Consider the following 22,992-nt stretch of genomic DNA (forward strand, 5'->3'; position numbering starts at 1 on the left):
GAGACTCTACATCAGGACAGACAGAATGCCATCACACAGACTGGGACAGTCAGCTTTTAATTGCTTCAAATTAAAGTTTCATTTCACTCAATGCTTTACTTACAGTCCGTTAACACCGCTGGCATTTAGGGCAGCAATGAAGGTCCTCCATCTCCGGTGGTCCTCAGGGCTTCCTTCATCATGTTGGTAGCTTCTTCTCGTTTTTCTCTACTGTCAGTCATGCAAGTCCCAGGTGGACGTTCAGGAATAGTGTCACACTCAGATGTAGAAGGATCCTTCATTGCTGTTTCCGTAACAGTTTTGTTTTACCAGTCAGAGTTGTTAGTCCTGAGCTGAAACCGTGAACCCAGAGGACCAGTGGACCATTGTTAGTCTGTCCTCTACCCTTTGACCTGTTTGGCATGGATGACCCTACCAAAAGCCAAAGCACAAAGCCCTGACTCCAGCCAACAGAGCTCTCTGGGTCATTGAGGCACACAAGCCTCCAAACCCTATGACAGGATTGTGGTCCTCTTGGAAAACTCAAATGACTTAGGAACAGCTTTTTCCCCTTCACCATCAGATTTCTGAATAGACATGAACACTTCCTCACCATTTTTACTCATTTTTTGCATTACTTGTTTTTTTTTAACACATATGGTGTCTAAGACTTTTGCACAGGACTGGGTAATTTTATATATTGCACTGTACTGCTATCACAAAAGAAATCATGCCATACATGAGTATGCCAATCATAAACCTGATTTTGATAAACCTGATCTCTGTGGTCTGAGAGTGTGAAGGGGCAGGGAGACGGGAATTGTGGTTGGGAAAGGGGAAAGGAACTGGGGAGGGAGTGTGAAGCACCAAAGAGATATTCTGTAATAAACAATAAACTGATAGTTTGGAATCAATTGACCTTGCCTGGTGTCTCAGGGCTGGATGTGTCTACACCTGCACCACCACTACCTCTTCTGGCACTCCTTTTCTGCCACCTGTACCACACCCTCCCATGGCGCTCCACCCTCACCATTCCCAACATCCTTTGCTCCTGCCAGATTTACCAACTCGCTCTCTGATCCACGTTGAGAAATACAGTACTGTGTAAAAGTTGCAGGCACCCTAGCTATATATATGTACTTAAGACTTTTGCACAGTTCTGTCTATATTTATTATTACAATTTATATTATATTTATGTATTGCACTGTACTGCTGACTCAAAACAAAAAAAAAATCACAGCATACATTTGTGATAATAAATCTGATTCTGAGTTGGTTTATTGTTCAGTGAAAAGTAATCATCAATGTGCCGAGCTCTGGAGGTACCAGAGAGTAACATTATAACAGATTCTCACAAATTCAAGCTAAATTGCCAGATAACTATTGTGAAAATGGCTCTCATCAGTTTGAGACTTATTGCATTAAAATTGTGCAATATTAAATATTTTTTGGTAACCTTTGAGCCGTGGAGAAGGCTACCCACATCCAATTGATTTACTTCCAGAGATCTGATCATCGTCAGAACAAGGAAATATTTTTTCCTTGTGCTGGCAATCAATTGGCTAACAATATCAATTCTACAGGTACCTGAGTTGCACAGACCATTGTCCCGAATTAATTAAACCAATGACTCCTAATTAATCTAATCCTTCTTCCATGCATATTGACCACATCCCTGCTTTCTCTGCATATTCATGTGCCTGTCGAAGAGTCTCTCAAATGCTCCCATGCCGTCTGTCTCCACCACCGCCTCTTGGCAGTGCATTCCCAGCATCCACCACTCTGGAAACAACCATGCCCACATACAGTACTGTGCAAAAGTCTTAGTACATATATATAGCTAGGGTGCCTGAGACATTTTGCACGGTACTGTAGTAATTTTATGTATCTGTGGTGAACTACATATACCTGTCTGGACACGCCCCCTGCTGACTGCTCCTGTGGCTCCTCCCACAGACCCCGGTATAAAGGCGATTGAGGCCTGAGCCCGGCCTCTCAGTCTCCAGGATGTAGTATGGTGGTCACTCACTGCTTGTTCCTTCTTCCAGTCAATAAAAGCCGATATCTCGCCTTTACGTCTCAGAGAGAGTTATTGATGGTGCATCAGTATCGTACTGTACTGCTGCAAAAAAAACATATTTCACGACAGATGTGTGATGATAAACCTGATTCTGATATGAGTTTCCTTTGTGGACTGAGTGGGAAGAGGGCAGGGAGAGGGAATAATGGTTCATAAAAGAGGGAAGGAGTGGGAAGCACCAGAGAGACATTCTGCAATGATCAATTAACCAATTGTTTGGAACCAAATGACCTTGCTCGCTTCTCAGGGATGGGTGTGCCTGCACCCAAGCCAACCCACACCCCCCCCACCCCGGCACTCCTTCTCTGCCACCTGGCCCATACCCCTCCCGTGGCATTTGACCCTCACTATTCCCAACATTCTTTTCTCCCACCAGATTTAGAAACTTGCTCTCCACTCAACGTTGACAAATACAGTACTGTGCAAAAGTCTTAGGCACTCTATATATGGGCCCTTACTCTTCCTCCCTCACCACCACTCAGGGCCCCAGACAGTCCTTCCAGGTGAGGCGACACTTCACCTGCGAGTCGGCTGGTGTGGTATACAACGTCCGGTGCTCCCGGTGTGGTCTTTTATATATTGGTGAGCCCGACGCAGACTGGGAGACCGTTTCGCTGAACACCTACGCCCGGTCTGCCAGAGAAAGCAGGATCTCCCAGTGGCCACACATTTTAATTCCACGTTCCATTCCCATTCTGATATGTCTATCCATGGCCTCCTCTACTGTCAAAATGAAGCCATACTCAGGCAGGAGGAACAGTACCTTATATACCGCATGGGTAGCCTCCAACCTGATGGCATGAACATTGACTTCTCTAGCTTCCATTAGTGCCCCCCTCCCCTTCTTACCCCATCCCTGATATATTTAGTTTTCCCCCCTTTTTTCCTCTCTCTCTGCCCATCACTCTGCCTGTTCTCCACCTCCCTCTGGTACTCCCCTCCCCCTTTCTTTCTCCCTAGGTCTCCCATCCCATGATCCTTTCCCTTCTCCAGCTCTGTATCTATTTTGCCAATCACCTTTCCAGCTCTCAGCTTCACCCCATTCCCTCCGGTCTTCTCCTATCATTTTGCTTTACCCCCTCCCCCTCCTACTTTCCAATCTCTTACTATCTTTCCTTTCAGTTAGTCCTGACGAAGGGTCGACAGTGCTTCTTCCTCTAGATGCTCCCTGACCTGCTGCGTTCCACCAGCATTTTGTGTGTGTTGCTATATATGGGCCCAAGACTTTTGCACAGTGCAGTTTCTCCTTTGCACTTCCCCCTCTCACGTTAAATACCTGCCCTTGAATACGACACATTTCGATCCTGGAGAAAAGATATTAGTTATCTGTCTATGTCTGGCATGATTAAACTTCCATTAACTTTTCCTCAGCCTCCACTGATCGAGAGAAAATAGCTCCAGATTGTCCAGCCTTTATTCATAGCACGTCCTTCAAACCAGGCAGATTCCTGTTAAACCTCCTCTGCACCCTCTTCTAATGAGGTGACATCTTTTCCATAATGAGGCGACCTGAATTTCTTGCAGTACTGTAGATGTGGCCTAACCAGTGTTCTATAAATCTGCAATATAACTTCTAGGCTTTTGATCTCTGTGCCTTGACTAATGAAAGACAGCTTGACATGTCTCTTCTTTACCATTAATAAAGTTGCTGAATTCCACAGAGATACAGTACAGTACTGACTTTTTTTTTTGCTCTGTTTTTCCCAGAGAAGACTACCAAGCCAACTACCAAGACAGCTTATCCGCAATAACCCGCAGACCCTGCAAGTAACATTGGAGGCCAATTAAATCTGGGCCAAGGAAGTGTTAACCTGATTTTTTTTTCTCAAAGACGTCATAGTGTTTGAACCTTGCATTTATTATTCACATATTTTGGGTTGAAGATTGTTGTGGTGTATTAAATGTTGTAAAAATATTAATGAAAGTCTGAACAATTCCAAGTTACGTTTCAGCTCTTCGTGAGCTCGCAGTACATAAGGTGCTTGTACAAGTTAAACCTGTAGGTTTGTTAAATGCTTGCAAATACTGGCTAGATTCTTTCTTAGCCTCAAAGCACCAGAGGCACAAGAACAAAAGACCGAGTTATTTATCTGACTCTGCATATCTCACAATGCTTGTGAATTGAACCCCTATTTATTGAACCACCTTTCGCTTAGTTCTTGGGACTTAGACAATAGACAATAGGTGCAGGAGTAGGCCATTCGGCCCTTCTAGACAGCACCGCCATTCACTGTGATCATGGCTGATCATACACAATCAGTACCCCGTTCCTGCCCTCTCCCCATATCCCTTGACCCCGCTAACTATAAGAGCTCTATCTAACTCTCTCTTGAATGCATCCATAGAATTGGTCTCCACTGCCTTCTGGGGCAGAGCATTCCGCATATCCACCACTCTCTGGGTGAAAAAGTTTTTCCGCATCTCTGTTCTAAATGGCCTACTCCTTATTCTTAAACTGTGGCCTTTAGTTCTGGACTCACCCATCAGCAGGAACATGCTTCCTGCCTCCAGCGTGTCCAATCCCTTAATAATCTTATATGTCTCAATCAGATCCCCTCTCATCCTTCTAAATTCCAGTGTATACAAGCCCAGTCGCTCCAATCTTTCGACATATGACAGTCCCTAGACCTAGACCATGATCAATTAATGCCTAGGATGGGCCCAGGATGATTTCACGAGTTGGGATCCGGAGCTCCCCTGAGAATAACGGCAATCGAGATCTTCGAAGACGGCATCAGTCAAGTGATGACTAAAATCGTGAGCCCTAAAATCTTTATGGAATTCTTTGTAACTTACTACTGTATGTAGTATTTAGTGTGATTTATTTGTGCTTTCTATTTATAATAATAAATTAGGTTTACGTTATGCTTACTACCATGTTTCCTGGACACTCAAACTGGTTTGGGTCTCTTGGGTCTGATCAACCCAGACAGTTACAAAGATTGAAGACTTCTATTGCTTATAAGAAAACGTTACAATGTCTTTTTTAAGCCTTTAAAGGAAATTTTGATTATGTTGAGCAAAATGAGTGATATAGGTATTTAACAGTAAAATAAAACTGCACCAAAGGTATCTTGTGTTTCGATGTATGATTAGTGGTCTCACCAATATACAGGAGGTCACACCGGGAGCACTGAACACAGCACACTCACAGGTGAAGAATCACCTCACCTGGAAGGACTGCTTGGGACCCTGAATGGTAGTGGGGAGGAGGTGTAGGGAGAGGTTGTTCTGCTTGCAAGGGGTAAGTGCCAGGAGGGAAATCAGTGGGGAGGGATGAATGGACAAGAGAGTCACATAGGGAGCGATCCCAGCAGAAAGTAGAAAGTTGGGGGGGGGGGGGAGGGAAAGATGTGCTTCGTGGTGGGATCCCATTGGAGGTGGCTGAAGTTCTAGAGAAATATGAGCTAGACGCAGAGGCTGGTAGGGTGGTAAGGGAGGACAAGAGGAACCCTATCCCTGGTAGGGTGGCAGGAGGATGGGGTGAGGGCAAACGTGTGTGAAATGGAAAAGATGCAGTTGAGGGCAGCGTTGGTGGTGGAGGATCTTTTCCATAGACGGTGCTTGACCAGCTGAATTCTTCCAGCATTTTGTCTGTGTTGCCTGGATTTTCAGTATCTGCAGATTTTCTCTTGTTTGTGATTGGACTACCACTCTCTAGCTTGGAGAAAGCAGTGGTTGATTGGCAGAATGCAAAGAGTGGGAATGAAGGGAGCCTTTTGTGGTTGGCTGCCAGTGACTAGTGGTTTTCTGCAGGGGTCTGTGTTAGGACCAATTCTTTTGTATGTTATATGTCAATGATCTGGATGATGAAATTATTGGCTTTGTTGCAAAGTCTGCAGATGACATGAAGATAGGTGGAGGGGCTGGTTGTTTTGAGGAAGAAGAGAGGCTGCAGAAGGACTTAGATTAGGAGAATGGGCAAAGAAATAGCAGATGGAATAGAGTGTTGGCAAGAGTATGGTCATGCACTTTGGTAGAAGAAATAAAAGGGTTGACTATTTACTAAATGGGGAGAAAATATGAAAATCTGAGGTGCAAAGGGATTTGGGAGACATTGTGCAGGATTCCCTAAAGTTAATTTGCAGGTTGAGTCTGTGATGAGGAAGGCAAAAGCAATTTAGCATTAATTTCAAGAGGACTAGAATATAAAAGCAAGGATGTAATGTCGAGACTTTATAAAGCTCTGGTGAGGTCCCATGTGGAGTATTGTGAGCAGTTTTGGGCCCCCTATCTTAGAAAGGATGTGCTGAGACTGGAGAGGTTTCAAAGGAGGTTCACGGAAGTGATTCCAGGATTAAACGGCTTGTCATATGAAAAGCATTTGATGTCTCTGGGCCTGTATTCACTGTAATTCAGAAGGATGAGGGGTAACCTAACTGAAACCTATCAAACAGTGAAAGGCCTTGATAGAGTGGATGTGGAGAGGATGCTTCTTATGATGGGAGTGTCTCAGACCAGAGGACACAACCTCAGGATAGAGGGGCGTTCTTTTAGAATAGAGGTGAAGAGGAATTTCTTTCAGCAGAGAGTGGTGAATCTGTGGAATTCATCGCCACAGGCAACTGAGGAGATCAAGTCTTTATGGATATTTAAGGCAGAGATTGATAGAGTTTTGACTGGTCAGGGCATGAAGGCATAGGGGGAAGGGTCGCAGGACATTGGAGCTGAGAGGAAAAATGTATGATGAAATGGAGGCCAAATGACCTAATCTGCTTCTATTTCTTGTAGTCTTATTGCTTCTTCCACGAAGCCAATGTTTAATCCAATTTACTAACTCATCTTCAATGCCAAATGACTCAACCTTCTAGACCAACTTCCTATGCAGAACCTTTTCAACAGCCTTGCTAAAGTCTATGTAGACAACATACAATGTTTGCCTTCAGCAACTTTCCTGGTAACTTCCTCAAAAACTCTATAAGATTGGTTAGACACAACTTACCACATACAAAGCCATGTTGACTATCCCTAATCAGTCCCCGTCTATCCAAATACTTACATACCTGGTCACTTAGAATACCATACAATAAATTTCTCGCTGCTGACATCAGGCTCACTGGCCTATAATTTCCTGGTTTATTCTTAAAATTTTTCTTAAACAACGGAACAGCATTAGCTATCCTCCAATCCACCAGTGCCTCACCTATGGATGTTTCCAATATATCTCTGCTGGGGCCCCTGCAATTTCTGCACTAACCTCCCACAGGGTCCAAGTGATCACCCTTGTGTTTATTCACTCTAACTTGCCTCAAGACAGCAAACACCTCCTCCTCTAATCTGTGAGGTCCTTGACCTTGCTGCTACATTGCCTCATATCAACAGACTCTGTGTCCATTTCCCGATTAAATAAAGATGCAAAAAATCCATTTACGAGCTTTTCCATTTTTCGGCTCCACGCATAGATTACCAGTCTTACCTTCCAGAGGACCAATTTTGACCATTGATATCATTTTGCTCTTAAGATTCTCCTTCACCTTGTCTGCTAGAGAAACCTCATGTCTTCTTTTAATCTTCCGAATTTCCTCTTGCATTTCTTATACTCCTCAAGTACCTCATTGTTCCTACCTACCTATACCTGCTATACATCTCCTTCTGTTTCTTAGCCAAGTCCTCAATATTTCTCAAAAACCAAGGTTCCCTAAACCTGTTATCCTTGCCTTTTATTCTGACAGGGACATACAAATTCTGTACTCGCAAAATTTCACTTTTGAAGTCCTCCCACTTACCAAGTACACCTTTGCCAAAAAACAACCAGTCCAAATCCACACTTGCCAGATCCTTTCTGATACCATCAAAATTGGCCTTTCTCCAATTTAGAATCTCGACCCGAGGACCAGACCTTTCCTTTATCATAATTACCTTGAAACTAATGGCATAATGATCACAAGCTACAAAGTGTTCCCCTACACAAACTTCTCCCCGCTTGCCTCCTTTAAACTTACTGTCCCTTTAGCAATCCGATGTCTTATAGGGACTGTGGTACACAAAAAGTGCTGACTGCTCCCCTCACTCCTTTTAAATTTTCTCTCTTACGATGCAATCTGGTGCCTCCTTGGGACTGTGACACGTAAAAATGTACTGACTGTCCGCGCTTCCTTTAAATTCTACGCAATCTGTTTTCTTGTCAGGACTATGGCATGCAAAATGTACCTAATTAGATGCCTAATAAAGTGGCTACTGAGTGTACCTGTGACAAATAAAGGTTATCATCATCTTGTGTTTGTTTTATTTACTATCAGGCAAATGAAATACCAGCCAGAACTATTGTAAATCTTTTTTGTTCTACTTCAATAATTGAGTTTAAAGTTATGTTACATAATACCACTAAAGAAAGGATTAGAAATGATTTTGGTCATTCATATGAAGGTATTATTCATGTTTAATGATAATCTCATGGAACAGTTTTAACCTGAAATGATCTAAGCACAGAAAAAATACAAATTAAAGTGAACAGTTTCATTGCTTTAATCCATTGCCCTTATAATGTCTTTAGTAAGATTAAGAATTTTATGCTGGTTTACACATGATTATCTCTCAATTTTCTTACATGGTACACTATTATCCTGGTTGAGAGAAGACAGGCAAAAGACTCATAATCTGCCACGGTTGTGCAATGCCTTCAGCTTTGACTCTCTGAGTCAAAGACTGTCACAGTCAGATCTACCAACATCCCAACAGTGTTCTCCCTAACCACATCCTCTCTCTGACCCACTTCCACCAACTGGAAAATCAGAAGGTAGTGTTACGAACCCCATAACTGGGTCACTTACCACCAAAGATAGAGATGTCCGTTGAAGTCTGATGGTACTATTTTTAACAGTATTTATTAGTAAAAATACACAAAAATAATATCAATGCAAACATACAGATAATATACATCGTCAATACTAAATCTAAAAGTGCGGGTATAATAATAATCAATAAGAAATACCTTTCCAATTCTTGTAGATCCTAACTTGTTGAAGTAGTGAAATCATTTCATTTTCACTCATGGCCATTGCTGGCATCTCCAATGTTTGGAACTGCAGTGAGCAAATCAATTCTGAAAAGAGTTTATAAGCTAGAAAACTACCCACCATGGATCAGAACTGAAGAAACCTCTGGGATGAGTGGCAAATCATCTTCTAGACAACACAGTGAGTCCAGTTGCTTTGATTTACTATTGCTTGATATACAATGACCTGGATGACTGAGAACCTTCATAGACATAGTTCTGAAAATCGTTTCTTTTTGAACATAGACATACACAACCAACACTATTTAAAAACTGTTCGGTCTATGCATGGTGGAACTTTAAATTGCTCAGTGTTATCATTTCAGAGGATCTGTCCTAGCCCCAGCACATAAATGCTATCATGAAGAAAGCAAGGCATCACCTCTACTTTCTTAGAAGTTTGTGAGGCTTCAGCATGACATCAAAAATTTTGATAAATTTCTATAGATGAGTGGTGGAGAATATATTGACTAGTTGCCTCATGCTTGGTATGGAAACACCAATTTCCTTGAATGGAAAATCCAACAAGAAGTAGTGGACATGGCCCTGTGCATCATGGGTTAAGCCCTCCACTCCATTGAGCAGATCTACATGGTGTGTTGATGCAGGAAAGCAGCATCAATTATCAAGGTCCATATCATACAAGCCACGTTCTTTTCTCACAGCTGCCATCAGGAAGAAGGTACAGGAGCTCAGGACCCACACCACCAGGTTCAAGAAACAGTCATTACTCCTCAACCATCAGGCTCTTGAAGCAGAGGAGATAACTTCACTTGCCCCATCACTGAACTGCTCCCTCCAACCTATGGACTGACTTTCAAGGACTCCATCTCATGTTCTCAATATTTGTAACTTATTTATTATTAAATTTTCTTTTATATTTGTACGTTTAGTTGTCTTTTGCACGTGAGTTTTTTTATCTGTCCTGTTGGATGCAGTTTTTCATTGATTCTTGGAGTTACTGTGTGTGCCCACAAGAAAATGAAACTTAAGGTTGTATATCGTGATGTATATGTTATTTGATAATAAATTTATTTTGAAGTTTGAACCTTGAGTAGTATAGAGTCTAATGGCCAGATAAGTGCATACCTCTGTCGCTAGTTAAAAATTGTTTGGCAACACTCTCCTTTGCTAGCATTGTGTATTGCATCGTACATCTGCCGCAAAACAATAAATTTCATGACCTATATCAGTAATAATAAACCTATTTCTAGTTCTGTGAACAAGGCCATGTACTGTTTAGTTTTTCTCGCATATATTTTTATGAATAATATTTATTTTGAAACAGATAAAGTCCTGTGAGCAAATTCTGAGAGCAATGCAGAGGCCATCTGGCTGAACTTGGCATGTGATCTGATCCAGTCCTCCAGCTCACTGACAAACGTTAATCTAATCCTTTTCAATAACGCATTCAAAGCATTACATGCGACGAAAGGAATCAGATCCACTCCTTAATTGAGAAACCTATTGTTTTTCCTCAGCAAAACTAAACATATTTGCAATATATATATATATCGTACATGTTTTTGTTAGGTGCCATATCATATGGTGTGGGTAATCATGGTCTTTCTATGACCATGATTGTTCCTGGCAAATTCTCCTGCACAAGTGGTTTTCATTACGTTCTTCTGGGCAGTACCTTTAAAAGACAGGTGACCCCCGTCCATTCTCAATACACTTCAGTGATTGTCTGCCTGGCACTCGTGGTCACATAACCAGGACTTGTGATATGCACCAGCAGCTCATATAACCATCCACCACCTGTTCCCATGGTTGCATGTGGCCCTGTTCAGATGGTAGTGGGCATTAAGCAGGTGCTTCACCTTGCCCAAGGGTGACCTGCAGGTTGATGAAGGGAAGGAATGCCTTACACCTCCTTTGGTAGAGACACATCTCCAACCCACCACCCTATTTGCAATACATTCAGTAAATAATGTGATCTCATAAGCTTTTGCTAATCTAATACCTATTTAGATTTAAGTGGCTTATGGTTTATTCAACTTAGTAAGTACAGCTAATTCAAAATGCAATTTGTCTGTCGAAGCAGAAAGCAATTATAAAGCTCAACAGGGGAAAGAGAAGTCTAGAGGACTCATTTCTGCTATCTCTGAAGAAAATACACTAATCTACTTTGGTGTTACTCAGAGAACGTATCCAGAGCAGATAAAGAGAAAAGCAATCTTGCACCATCTCCTCCCCAATCACTTCAGCTGGTGGTGACACATGCCTTGGGGCACATATTGCGAAAAAAAACCACACAAAATATGGGAGGAACTCAGCAGAACAGACTGCATCCATGGAGGGAAGTAAGTAGTCAATATTTCAGGCCAAGACTGGAATCAGGGCTGGAAAGGAAGGAGGAAGAAGCTAGAGCAAGAAAGGTCGGGGAGAGTGGAATTTGTAGAAGCTGGCAGGTATAGATAAAGGGGAAGTTGGGGAGTGGGGGGTTGAAGTGGGAGGTTGGGAGGTGATAGGTGGGGAAGGAAAAAAGGGCTGAAGTAGAAACACACACAAAATGCTGGAGCAACTCAGCAGGTTAGATAGCATCCATGGAGATGAGCAGACAGTCAACGTTTCAGGCCGAGATCCTTCTTCAGAGAAAGGATCTGATAGGATAGGAGAGCAGACCATGGGAGAAAAGAGGCAGACCGGGAGAGGAGAGGAGGAGGTTGGGAGAAGAGAAGCTGTAAGAACAGAACCAGAATAGGGAATTAAAAAAGAGAGAAGGTGTTGGGGAGAAGAAAATACAGGAAGTTAGAGACATCAATGTTCATGTCATCGAGAGCCAAGCTTGGTGCTGCTTTGATGAGATCCACAGTAGAGAAATAACACTACAAGCTGTGTGCTGTGACGCACTGCTAAAGGTCAAATGGTCCTAAAAAAGTTATCTCCAGGCCCCACAGTTAACCATTCCTTTCTTGGCCAACAGTCATCCCTCAACCATGTGGAAGAAATGGTCATTTACTTTGAAGGTCCATGAAAAATCTGGCAGCTGTGTTTCCACAACATTTCAAAGAAGTCTTCAGACATACATGACTGGTCCATTCTGTAGTGTTTGGGGCGGCACATAGCATAGTGGTTAGCACAACATTCTACACTGCGGGCGACCAGGGTTCAATTCCTGCTGCCTTGTATGTTCTCCCCGTGACCGCATGTGTTTCCTCTGGATACTCTTGTTTCATCCCACAATCCAAAGAGGTGCCTATTGATAGATTAATTGGTCATTGTAAATTGTCCTATGATTAGGGCTAGGATTAGGGGGATTGCTGGGCAGCATGTCTCGAAGGGCAAGAAGATATTATTGTGTGTTGTATCTCAACAAATAAAATAAATAAAAATAAATACAAATGATTTCTTAGTGGGCTTAGTCCACACAAGCCCTTATTGAGCTCTATATGTCACCAAATCCCTCTTCTTACCAGATATGTTCTACCCGACTGACGTTTGATTGTGGGTTTGCAAGACGGGTAGACTGAAGCAGAAAATGCTCTAAAAGCAGTTCAGGCAGCATCTGTGGAAATAATGACTATACTACCTGAGGTGCTTAAGCAGAGACAATCTGCCCCAAAAATTGCTGGCCAAGTTTTACTGATGTGTGATAGAGAGCTTACTAACATATGAAATGACAGTGTGGCTTAGTATTATCAAGGATCCCACCCATCCATCCAACATCCTCTTTGATTTTCTAACATCAGGCAGGAGACTTTGATGTATAAACACAAGAACAGTCAGGATGGGAAACCATTTCTTCCCTCAAGCCATTTGGCATCTGAACTCCCAGCCATATCACGTTTGAAATGTCAACCAGTTAATTTGTTCTGCACCCTACAATATTTAATTTAAGCATTTACTTTATTTATTTATGCATAATTCATTTGTATATTTTATTCTTACTTTCATAAGTCGTAGTGTGTTATATGTACTACTGTACTTTACACCCTGGTCTGTAGAAACATTGTCTCATTTGATGACATGTATATAGTTAAATGACAATAGATTTGACTTGATTTGACTTTGTGGTCTAGCTGCTGCAAGATAGATCACAAAGCACTCCAGTGGGTGATTAGGACGGCTCAGCACATCATTGGGACTCAACCACTGGACCAGGAGACAACGTAGAACCCTTGATGCCTGCAGCACGCTTATAACATCGATGATGATGACAATGATCAATAAAGACCAATTCCATCCCGGACACTGTCTGTTCGATCACCTGCCATCTGGTAGGAGATACAGGAACATCTTGGCCAAGACAGTAAGACTGAAAAACAGCTTCTTCCCGAAGGCTGTTGTGCAGCTGAATAATTCTACACCCCATCCCGGCTTCCCAATGGCCTATGAGAGTTATGGACTATCAAGGTCACTTAAGCGGTACTGCATGCATTGTAAACATCTGACTTTCATGGACTGGAATAGCACCACAATCGCGTTGTCTTGAGCAATGACAATAAAGTTCTATTCTATTTTTAACATTTTGGGTGGAAGTGAAAAAGGGGTAAAGCAGGTTAGTCAAAGTAGAGTGGAAGGTGGAGTGAGCTGTGGGTGGAATGAAGATAATGAAGATGCAACCAGCTGAAGATTCTGGAACCTGGAATAACATCAGGGATGTTGAAAGAGAGTCAACAGGTCAGGCAGCATCTATGCAAGGTCAATGTTTCAGGTTGAAACCCTTTATCTAGACTGCCGCATCTCTTCTGGCCTTCATCAGGATTTGAAGAAGGATCTCAGCCCTTTGCAGGTGCCGGCTGACCCATGGACCTCCTTCAGCATTTCTGGTGCTAGAACAAAGGGGGTATCTGTAAAAAGGACAAAATCATGTAGCCATTAAATTGACAACTGTCTATTCCCCTCCATAGATGCTGCCTGACTAATTGAGTTCCTCCAGTATTTTGTGTATGTTGATCAAGATTTCTAGCACCTGCAGAATCCATTGTGTTTAAAATTGACAGCTGAGCTCCCTTTTGTGTAAGATGGGTTCCCAGTGTTAGCTGGCGGAGGTGGTGGGTTCAGTTGGATTTCAACATTTAAGAGAAGTTTGGGTGAGTACATGGATGGGAGGGCTCTGGTCCAGTGCAGGTCAATGGGACTAGGAGTTCAGCATGGACTAGTTGGGCTGAAGGGCCTATTTCCACGATGTAGTGCTCCATACTCACACCACTTTCGGATGAAGAAGAATGTTAAGTCTGGAGATGTGTCCAGCAGTCTACAAATAATAGAAAAGATAGGAGACAGGGATTGAAGGACAACCAAGCAATCCTAACACAAACAGAAAGAAAAAGCAGGTTTACTGAAGATTGAGAATTCAATATTGAGTCTCACCATTGCAACAGGCCTAGACAGAAAACATGTCATTTCTCAAGTTTATGGATGGCTACTTTGGTCTAGAATACAATTGGCACACTAGCTTTTATTGTCCAAGGCACAGGGTCAGGAGATCATGGTAGAACACTATAAAAAGCTATTAATTAGGCCATACCTAGAGTAACACACACATTTCTGACAGGAAGTTAGCATTGGAATGGGTGCAGAGAAGGATATCGGGAATGCTGCCAGAACAGAAGGATTATAGCTTGGAGAGATTAACTAGGCTGTTTTCTTCGGAACAAAGGAGACAGAGAAGATTTCATTAATGCATGGGAAATTACAGAATGTTTTGATAGGATCAGAGACAGAGTCCAAGAGCAGATGGCACAGCATCCGAACTGATAGATGTCCCTTTAGAACAGATATAAGGAGTTTCTTTAGCCAGAAGATTGTGAATCTGGGAAATTCATTGTCAAAAATAACAGGAGGTCAAGTCATTGGATATATTTAAAGCTGCGGTTGATATGTTGATAGAAAGCCAAAAGGTATGGGGAAAAGCAGGAGAATAGGGTTGAGAAGGATAATGAACCAGCCATGGTGGGGCAGACTCGATAGCCTAATTCTGCTCCAATGTCTTATGAGTCGAAAGAAAGAAGTCATTGACTTGGCAGAGACAAATCAGGCACTGTGGCGCCGTGGTGTAGACAGTAGACAGGTGGGTTAATTTTCAACTTTGTATATTCCATGTGTGCCTGAGTCAGTTTCCTCCTAGTGCTCCAGCTTCACTCCATGTTCCAAAGATTGGCACATTGGTAGGTTAAATGGGCAATTCTAAATTGTTTCATGCTTAAAACCTTGAGCTAGAGCTTTTCCCTTTGGAGAGAAGATGAGAGGCGACTAGATACAGGTGTACAAGAGGCATAGATTGAGTGGATCGTTACAAACTTTCTACCAGGGGTCATAATCTTAAGGTGATTGAAAGAAGGTGTAGGGGGGATTTCAGAGGTAAAGTTTTGACACAGAGAATGGTGGGTGTGTGGAACTCCCTGCCAATGTGATGGTAGATGTATTTAAGAAACTCTCAGAACAGCACATGGATTTGTGATGGTATTTAGATTTCTGATTGTTCAGTTCTAAACCTAAATGTAGACCTTAAGCCCTATCCTATGCATACCCCTCACTAAAGGGAAGTTACATTGCAACTACCCAATCTTCAAAGATTAGTTCACTTCCCTGTTTATTTTTCATGGCAATGTTGCTGCCAATACCCATTACTGGATGGTGGATCCTCCCTCCCAACCAAGGAGATATCTCCAGCTAACAAAGTAGTTTTAAATATAGTTCATTTATTTTCTGTGATACATATTTAAACAACATTCTTAAAACACATTTGAAACTCACAGGATTTTTATCTTATAAAAGCCTTCCAATTTACGAACCATTTCTAAAGCACAAAGGACCTCCAAAACAAGGTACAGTTCCTACAAGTTAAAACAACAGGCCCAGGGGTAGCAGACGAAGCCTTCGTTCATTGCAGACCTTGGAGGCTGAGGAATGGATTCTAGGTCACCCTGTGTTTCAGTCTTTCTTCTTGAACCATCCCTAAAAAACCTGAACTGCTTTCTTCATTTATGCTGTTTCTTTGCCCTTGGGTAACTTGACACACACATGATATTTTAAAGACGCCTTTTAACACAAGTAATCTAAAAGCTTTCGGAGATGGATCACAAGTACCCATAATTAATGTGGTGAAGCTGACTCTTTGAGCACATAAACCCTCCAAATATTAATAGATCAGCTATTTGATGTGCTGATGATATCAGTCTGGCCTGCAAACTTCCTTGTACTAAACAACTTTGCCAATGTTGTCCTGTTTGAAACAAGCCAAATTAAGTAGCCCATTGTTTATTGTCTTATACTGAATTTCTTGAGCAATTAGCCCAAGAGCTGTGGGGCCAGCAAGTCTGATTATTGCTTACCATTTGTATTAGCAACAGCAGACTAGCTCCCATTTCCAACCAGAAGCTAAACAAAGAATATTAACTTACTCAAAAGCAACACTTTGATCTTTAGAAGTTTCAGCTGCTGTTTTTAACAAGCTGAGCCTGGCAAAAATGAAAACCTGGACAGTGAACATTGATTGCAGATGACAAAAAAGAGGAGGGCTATGTAGGACGGATTGATCTTTGAGCAGGATAAAAGGTCAGCACAGCATTGTAGGCCTTGCACTGTGTGGTAGTGTTCATCATGAGTAGGGAGATGTTAATGGGAGTGTGGGGAGAATAAAATGGGAAGGATGTAGGATTGACCCAAACGTGCACATAATGATTGGTGCAACGCACACAAAATGCTTGTGGTACGCAACAAGCCAGGTAGAATCTACAGGAAGAAGTACAGTCGATGTTTCAGGCCGAGACCCTTCGTCAGGACTTTCCAGCGTCTGCAGATTTCCTCGTATTTGCATTACATAATGATTGGTATTGACTTGGTGGGCCAAAAGCTTGTTTTATGTGCTGTATGGTTCTATGAAAGTAGGTGACAAAGATTTAACTTAACCGATGGGAAAACTTATGAGAAATATAGGAGGTTTGGCCCCCTTTTTCTTGAGAATGAGCTTTGCTCTAGAGAGAAATTTCACCTCTGCTCTTCGGTTTACAAGACCAATGCCTTAAATACTGGGCTACCAGAGCTGTTTTAGAGGTTTAGTATTTTGTTTTCCCATCAACCAGCGATTGGGAAGAGAATGAGGAAGAAGGAGAAATAAGTGATTGAGGCAATTTGACAAATAATGATAAATGGTTGTTCTACAGGTTGGCCGCCAATTCATGTTAGGATAATTGTGTTTGCTACTAGAAGTTAGAAGAGGAGTTGTGTAATTGGGCGGAAGGTGAGCGTTGTTTAGAAGTGTGGAGGATAGGGACTAGGAGAAGGATTAGGATTGAGAAGGTAAGAGCAAGAACACCTCCTCATTTGTTGGGGATGGAACGTAAGATAGCGTAGGCAAATAGGAAATATCATTCTGGCTTAATATGGGGTGGTGTAACTAAGGGGTTGGCTGGAATGAAGTTTTCTGCGTCATTTAAGAGGTTGGGTATGAAGAGGGCTAGGAGGGTGAGTAGGAATAGGAGAATGAAGAAGCCCATGAGATCTTTATATGTGAAGTAGGGATGAAATGAGATTTTGTCTATGTTGGAAATGAGTCTGGTTGGGTTGTCTGAACCTGTTTCATGAAGGAAGAGAAGGTGAATTATAGTTAGAGCTGCAATTACAAAGGGAAAGAGGAAGTGGAATGTGAAGAATCAGGTTAGTGTTGCGTTATCAATTGAAAAGCCTCCTCAGATTCATTGGACTAACATGTCTCCAATATAGGGGAGGGCAGATAGTAGGTTGGTGATGACGGTTGCTCCTCAGAAGGATATTTGTCCTCAGGGGAGAACGTAACCTACAAAGGCGGTGACTATAAGTAGTAGGAGAATTACTACACCAATATTTCAGGTTTCTTTATTAAGATAAGAACCGTAGTAGAGTCCTCGAGCAATATGGAGGTACACGCAGATGAAGAATATGGAGGCGCCATTGGCATGGATGTTGCGAATTAATCAGCCATAGTTTACGCCTCGGCAGATGTGTGCGATGGAGGAGAATGCTGATGAGACATCTGCGGTGTAGTGTATGGCTAGGAAGAGGCCTGTGAGAATTTGGATAATTAAACATAGGCCTAGGAGGGAACCAAAGTTTCATCAAATGGAAATGTTAGTTGGGGTTGGGAGGTCGATTAGGGAGCTGTTAATAATTTTGAACAGGGGATGGGTTTTGCGGATGTTTGTAGTAGCCATTAGTTGGTTCTTGTAGTTGAATAACAACGGTGGTTTTTCAGATTAAAGGTCTTAGTTAAAGTCTAAGTAGGAACAAATGACATATGTAATGTTGATTTTAATAGCAAGTTTTATTTTAGGTTTGGTAGCTGTAGCATCAAATCCTTCTCCTTATTTTGCTGCATTAGGGTTGGTAGTCACTGCTGGGGTAGGTTGTGGTTTGTTGGTTGGTTTTGGGAGTTCTTTTTTATCTTTAGTTTTGTTTTTGATTTATTTAGGTGGAATAATAGTTGTGTTTGCATATACAGCGGCATTGGCTGCTGAGCCATATCCTGAATCATGGGGGGAATTGATCTGTTTTAGTTTATGTGGTTGGGTACTTTGGTATTCTTTTTTGGGAGGGAACAAATTTTGTGGTTGATTGAAGTTGAGGGGGCTGAGTGGGTGGTGAAGAGTCCATGGAAATAAGTGTAGTTCGTGGTGATTTTAGTGGAGTGGCGTTATTATGTTCTTGGGGAGGTGGAATATTAGTTTTGGGGGGTTGAATATTACTTTTAACTCTGTTTGTGGTGTTGGAGTTGACACGAGGGATGTCTTGAGGGGCCTTGCGTACAGTTTAGTAGAAAAATAAAGTAAGTATAGTTGATAGGGCAAGGGTTAGGAGGAATAAGATTATATATGTTTTGATAAAGCCTTGTTGGGGGGAAGTTGATAGTTTAATTATTGATGTTTGTTGGATAATTGGGCTTTTTGGGCCAATTTTTTCATTTCATGAGAGGTCGATTATTTGGGTTGAAATGGTTTGGGCTCAGGACAGGTTAAGTTTTGGTAGGGATCGGTGAATAATTGGGGGGAAGAAGCCTAATATGTTAGAGAAATTATGGGTGGGTAAGTTAGGGTGGATTTTGAATTGAGTGGAGGTTAAGTTGGTTAGTTCTAAAGCTAGTATAAGGCCTATAATAGTTATTAGGAGGGCGGATAGTTTTAGGAGTGGGCTTATTGTTATAATTTGTGTTTTTGTGGGTGGTATATTGGAGGTGATGAATAGACCAGCTAGGATACTTCCGTAGGCGAGGCGTTTAATTGGGTTAATAAGTAAGGGGTCACTTTCATTAATTGGTGAGAGAGGCAGGAATCGTGGGTGTTTTATAAGTGAGAAGAATACTAGGCGTAGGCTGTAAATAGCAGTAAAAGATGTGGCTAATAGGGTTAGGGTTAGGGCTCAGGCGTTTAGGTGCGATGTGTTTATTGCTTCAATAATAGCATCTTTTGAGAAGAATCCTGATAAGAATGGTATACCAGTGAGGGCTAAGCTGCCAATTGTTAGGGATGAGGAGGTAAAAGGAAGAAGTTTATGTATACCTCTTATTTTTCGGATATCTTGTTCGTTGAAGCTGTGGATAATAGAGCCTGAACATAGAAATAATATTGCTTTGAAGAAGGCATGTGTGCAAATGTGTAGAAAGGCTAGTTGGGGTTGGTTAAGGCCGATGGTGACTATTATAAGACCTAGTTGGCTAGATGTGGAGAAAGCAATACTTTTTTTGATATCATTTTGGGTTAGTGCACAGGTAGCTGTAAAGAGTGTGGTTAATGCTCCTAGATATAGGCAGAGTGATAGAATAAGTTGATTATCCTGGATAAGAGGGTGAAGGCGAATAAGAAGGAAGATTCCTGCAACAACTATTGTACTTGAGTGGAGTAGGGCAGAGACTGGCGTAGGACCTTCCATGGCGGCTGGGAGTCATGGGTGTAGACCAAATTGAGCAGACCTTCCAGCTGCTGCTAGGACTAGGCCTAGAAGGGGAAGTGTTAAGTTTATATTTTTAGAGAGGAAAAAGAGTTGTTGTATTTCTCATGAGTTGAGATTTATAGCAAGTCATGCTATGGCTATAATTAAACCAATATCTCCAATACGGTTATAAATAATGGCTTGGAGGGCGGCTGTGTTTGCGTCTGTTTGACTTAATCATCAGCCGATATGGAGGAAGGATATAATGCCTATACCCTCTCAACCAATAAATAGTTGGAAGAGGTTGTTTGCTGTAATGAGAATAAGTATTGTAATTAAGAATAGGAGGAGATATTTAAAGAATTTGTTGAGGTTGGGGTCTGACTGTATATATGATAGGGCGAATTCTAGAATTGATCAGGTGAGTAGAGGGCTACGGGGGGTGAAGATGATGGAGTAAGAGTCAAATTTAAAGCTTATGTTAATATCAATGGTTTCTAGGTTGATTCAGTTTCAGTTGGTTGTAATGGACTCTAGGCCTTGATCTAGAAAAATGAATAGTGGAATAAGGCTGATGAAGAAAAAGGTTTTTACAGCTGTTTTAACATAGGTTGAGGATCAGGTGTGGTCTAGTGGTATTTTGGTAAGGAGTATGGATGAAATTAAAGGGTATAGGAGAATTAGGAAGATAATAAAAATGATGTGTTGAAGATTAATGAGTTCATAGCTTTAGCTTGGAGTTGCTCCAAGAGTTTTTGGTTCCTAAGACCAATAGATGACTATTATCTTTCTAAAGCTTTAAGAAAACCATGGATTTGAACCATGGGTGGGGGAAATTAGCAGTTTCCCTTGTCCCAGACCTTTCTTGAGTGATTAACTAGAGTTTAACTTTTATTTTTAGAACCACAATCTAATGATTTTATTAAACTATAATTACAGGATGTTCAACCCAGAGTTAGTTCTGGTTTGGAGATAAGGAGGAGTGTTGGGATTAGATGAAGATATATTGAGAGATGTTCTCGTGTATGGGAGGGGTTTATGAAGATAATATGAGGGGGGAGAGGGCCTCGTTGTGTTATAATAAATAGATATAGGGAGTAGGAAGCAGTTAGTAGGACACCAGACCCAGTAATGATAATAGTTCATTGAGATCATTTGAAAAGGGAGGAGATAATAAGGAGTTCCCCTATTAGGTTTGGAGAGGGGGGTAGAGCTAAATTTGCTAGATTAGTGAGGAATCATGAAGTTGCCATTAGTGGAAGGATAATTTGTATACCCCAGGTGAGGAGGAGGGTTCAGGTATGTGTTCGTTCGTAGTTGGTATTAGCTAAGCAGAAAAGAGTGGATGAGATAAGGCCCTGGGCAATTATTAGGGCAGTTGCGCCTGCAAAACTTCATGGTGTTTGGATGAGGATGGCTGCTGCTACAAGGCCTATATGACTTACTGATGAGTAAGCGATTAGGGATTTGAGGTCTGTTTGGTGTAGGCATGTGGAGCTTGTTATAATAATGCCTCAGAGGGCTAGGATTAGGAATGGGAAGGCTATTTCTTTTGTTAGGGGGTTGAGAATGGGAATGATCCGTATTATTCCATATCCCCCCAGTTTTAATAGGATTGCAGCTAGAATTATGGAGCCAGCAACGGGAGCCTCTACGTGGGCTTGGGGTAGTCAGAGGTGTGCTCCCTAGAGGGGTATTTTTACTAGAAAGGCAATTAGACATGTGGCTCATCAGAATTTGTTTGCCCATGAGTTGAGGTTTAGGAGTTGGGGAAATTGAAGGGTTAGTATTGAGAGTGAGCCGAGATCATTTTGTAGGAGGAGAAGGGCTACTAAAAGGGGTAGGGAGCCAATAAGTGTATAGAATAGGAAATAGGTTCCTGCATTTAGTCGTTCAGTTTGATTTCCTCAATGAGTAATAATAATAAGTGTTGGGATGAGGGTTGCTTCAAATATAATATAAAATAGGATTATTTCGGTAGCACTGAAGACTATGATTAGACGGAGTTAGAGGGTAATAAGTAGGTTAATGTAAATGCGTTGTCGTGTGTATGGTTCATTGCTAAGGTGATTTTGACTGGCAAGTATTATTAGTGGTAGGAGTCAGCAGGTTAATACAAGTAGTGGGGATGATAGGGGATCAACTCCTAAGTGAAGGTTTGAAAAGTCTCAACCGATTTCCGTGTTTCATTTGAATCAGTATAAACTAGTGAATGCGATGAGAAGGCTGTGGGTGATGGAGGTGGTTCATAGTCATTTTTTAGGGGTAAATCATGAGATTGGGTATAACATAATTGTGGGAATGATGATTTTTAGCATTGTAGGAGATTAAGGTTTTTTAATGTATCTGAGCCGTGGGTGCGGGCTGTAGCTACCAGTAGGGCTAGACCTGAACTTGCCTCACAAGCTGAAAATGTTAGTAGAATTATAGGTATAAGAGAACAGGTAGGGAAAGTTATTGTTATTGATCAAAGAGAAATGGCAATGAGTAGGGATAGTATTATGCCTTCAAGACAAACAAGTGCTGATAAAAGATGGGAGCGGTTTAGGACTAGGCCTATAAGGCTTAGGAGAAAGGCAGAGGAGAAGGTGAAGTGAATAGGAGACATAAGATACTTATGGATTTTCACCATAATTAATTGAGTCGAAATCAATAGTCTTAATTTTGGACTAAGTATCTATTCTGCTCATTCTAGACCTCCTTGAAGTCATTCGTAAACTAGGCCTAAAGTTAGGAGTAGTAAAATGGTTGTTGCTCATAAAGAAGTGACGAGGGGAGAATTAAGTTGATTTCCTCAGGGTAATGGCAGAAGGAGGGCAATTTCTAGATCAAATAGGAGAAAGAGGACAGCAACTAGGAAAAAGCGGAGTGAAAAGGGTAGGCGTGCAGTTCCTAATGGGTTGAAACCGCATTCGTATGGAGATATTTTTTGAATGTCAGGGTTAAGAGCAGGTAGTCAGAAAGCTAATGTTGCTAAGATTAGGGAAATGAGGGCTATAAGGGAGACAATAAATGTGATGAGGTTCATTACTTTTCCTTGGGTTTTAACCAAGATTAAATGATTGGAAGTCATTTGTACTAGTTTTT

General features: G+C 41.7%; 3 pseudogenes; all 3 read right to left on the reverse strand.

Moving 5' to 3' along the window:
- Positions 1–17,052: 17,052 nt before the first annotated feature.
- LOC132382320 (cytochrome b-like) lies at positions 17,053–18,194 on the reverse strand (annotated as a pseudogene).
- A 595-nt stretch (positions 18,195–18,789) lies between these two features.
- LOC132382321 (NADH-ubiquinone oxidoreductase chain 5-like) lies at positions 18,790–20,630 on the reverse strand (annotated as a pseudogene).
- Positions 20,631–20,789: 159 nt separating this feature from the next.
- LOC132382322 (NADH-ubiquinone oxidoreductase chain 4-like) lies at positions 20,790–22,223 on the reverse strand (annotated as a pseudogene).
- Between the last annotated feature and the right edge of the window lie 769 nt (positions 22,224–22,992).

This window comes from Hypanus sabinus, chromosome 28 (genome assembly GCF_030144855.1).
Source record: "Hypanus sabinus isolate sHypSab1 chromosome 28, sHypSab1.hap1, whole genome shotgun sequence".
In the NCBI taxonomy this organism is placed as follows: domain Eukaryota; kingdom Metazoa; phylum Chordata; class Chondrichthyes; order Myliobatiformes; family Dasyatidae; genus Hypanus; species Hypanus sabinus.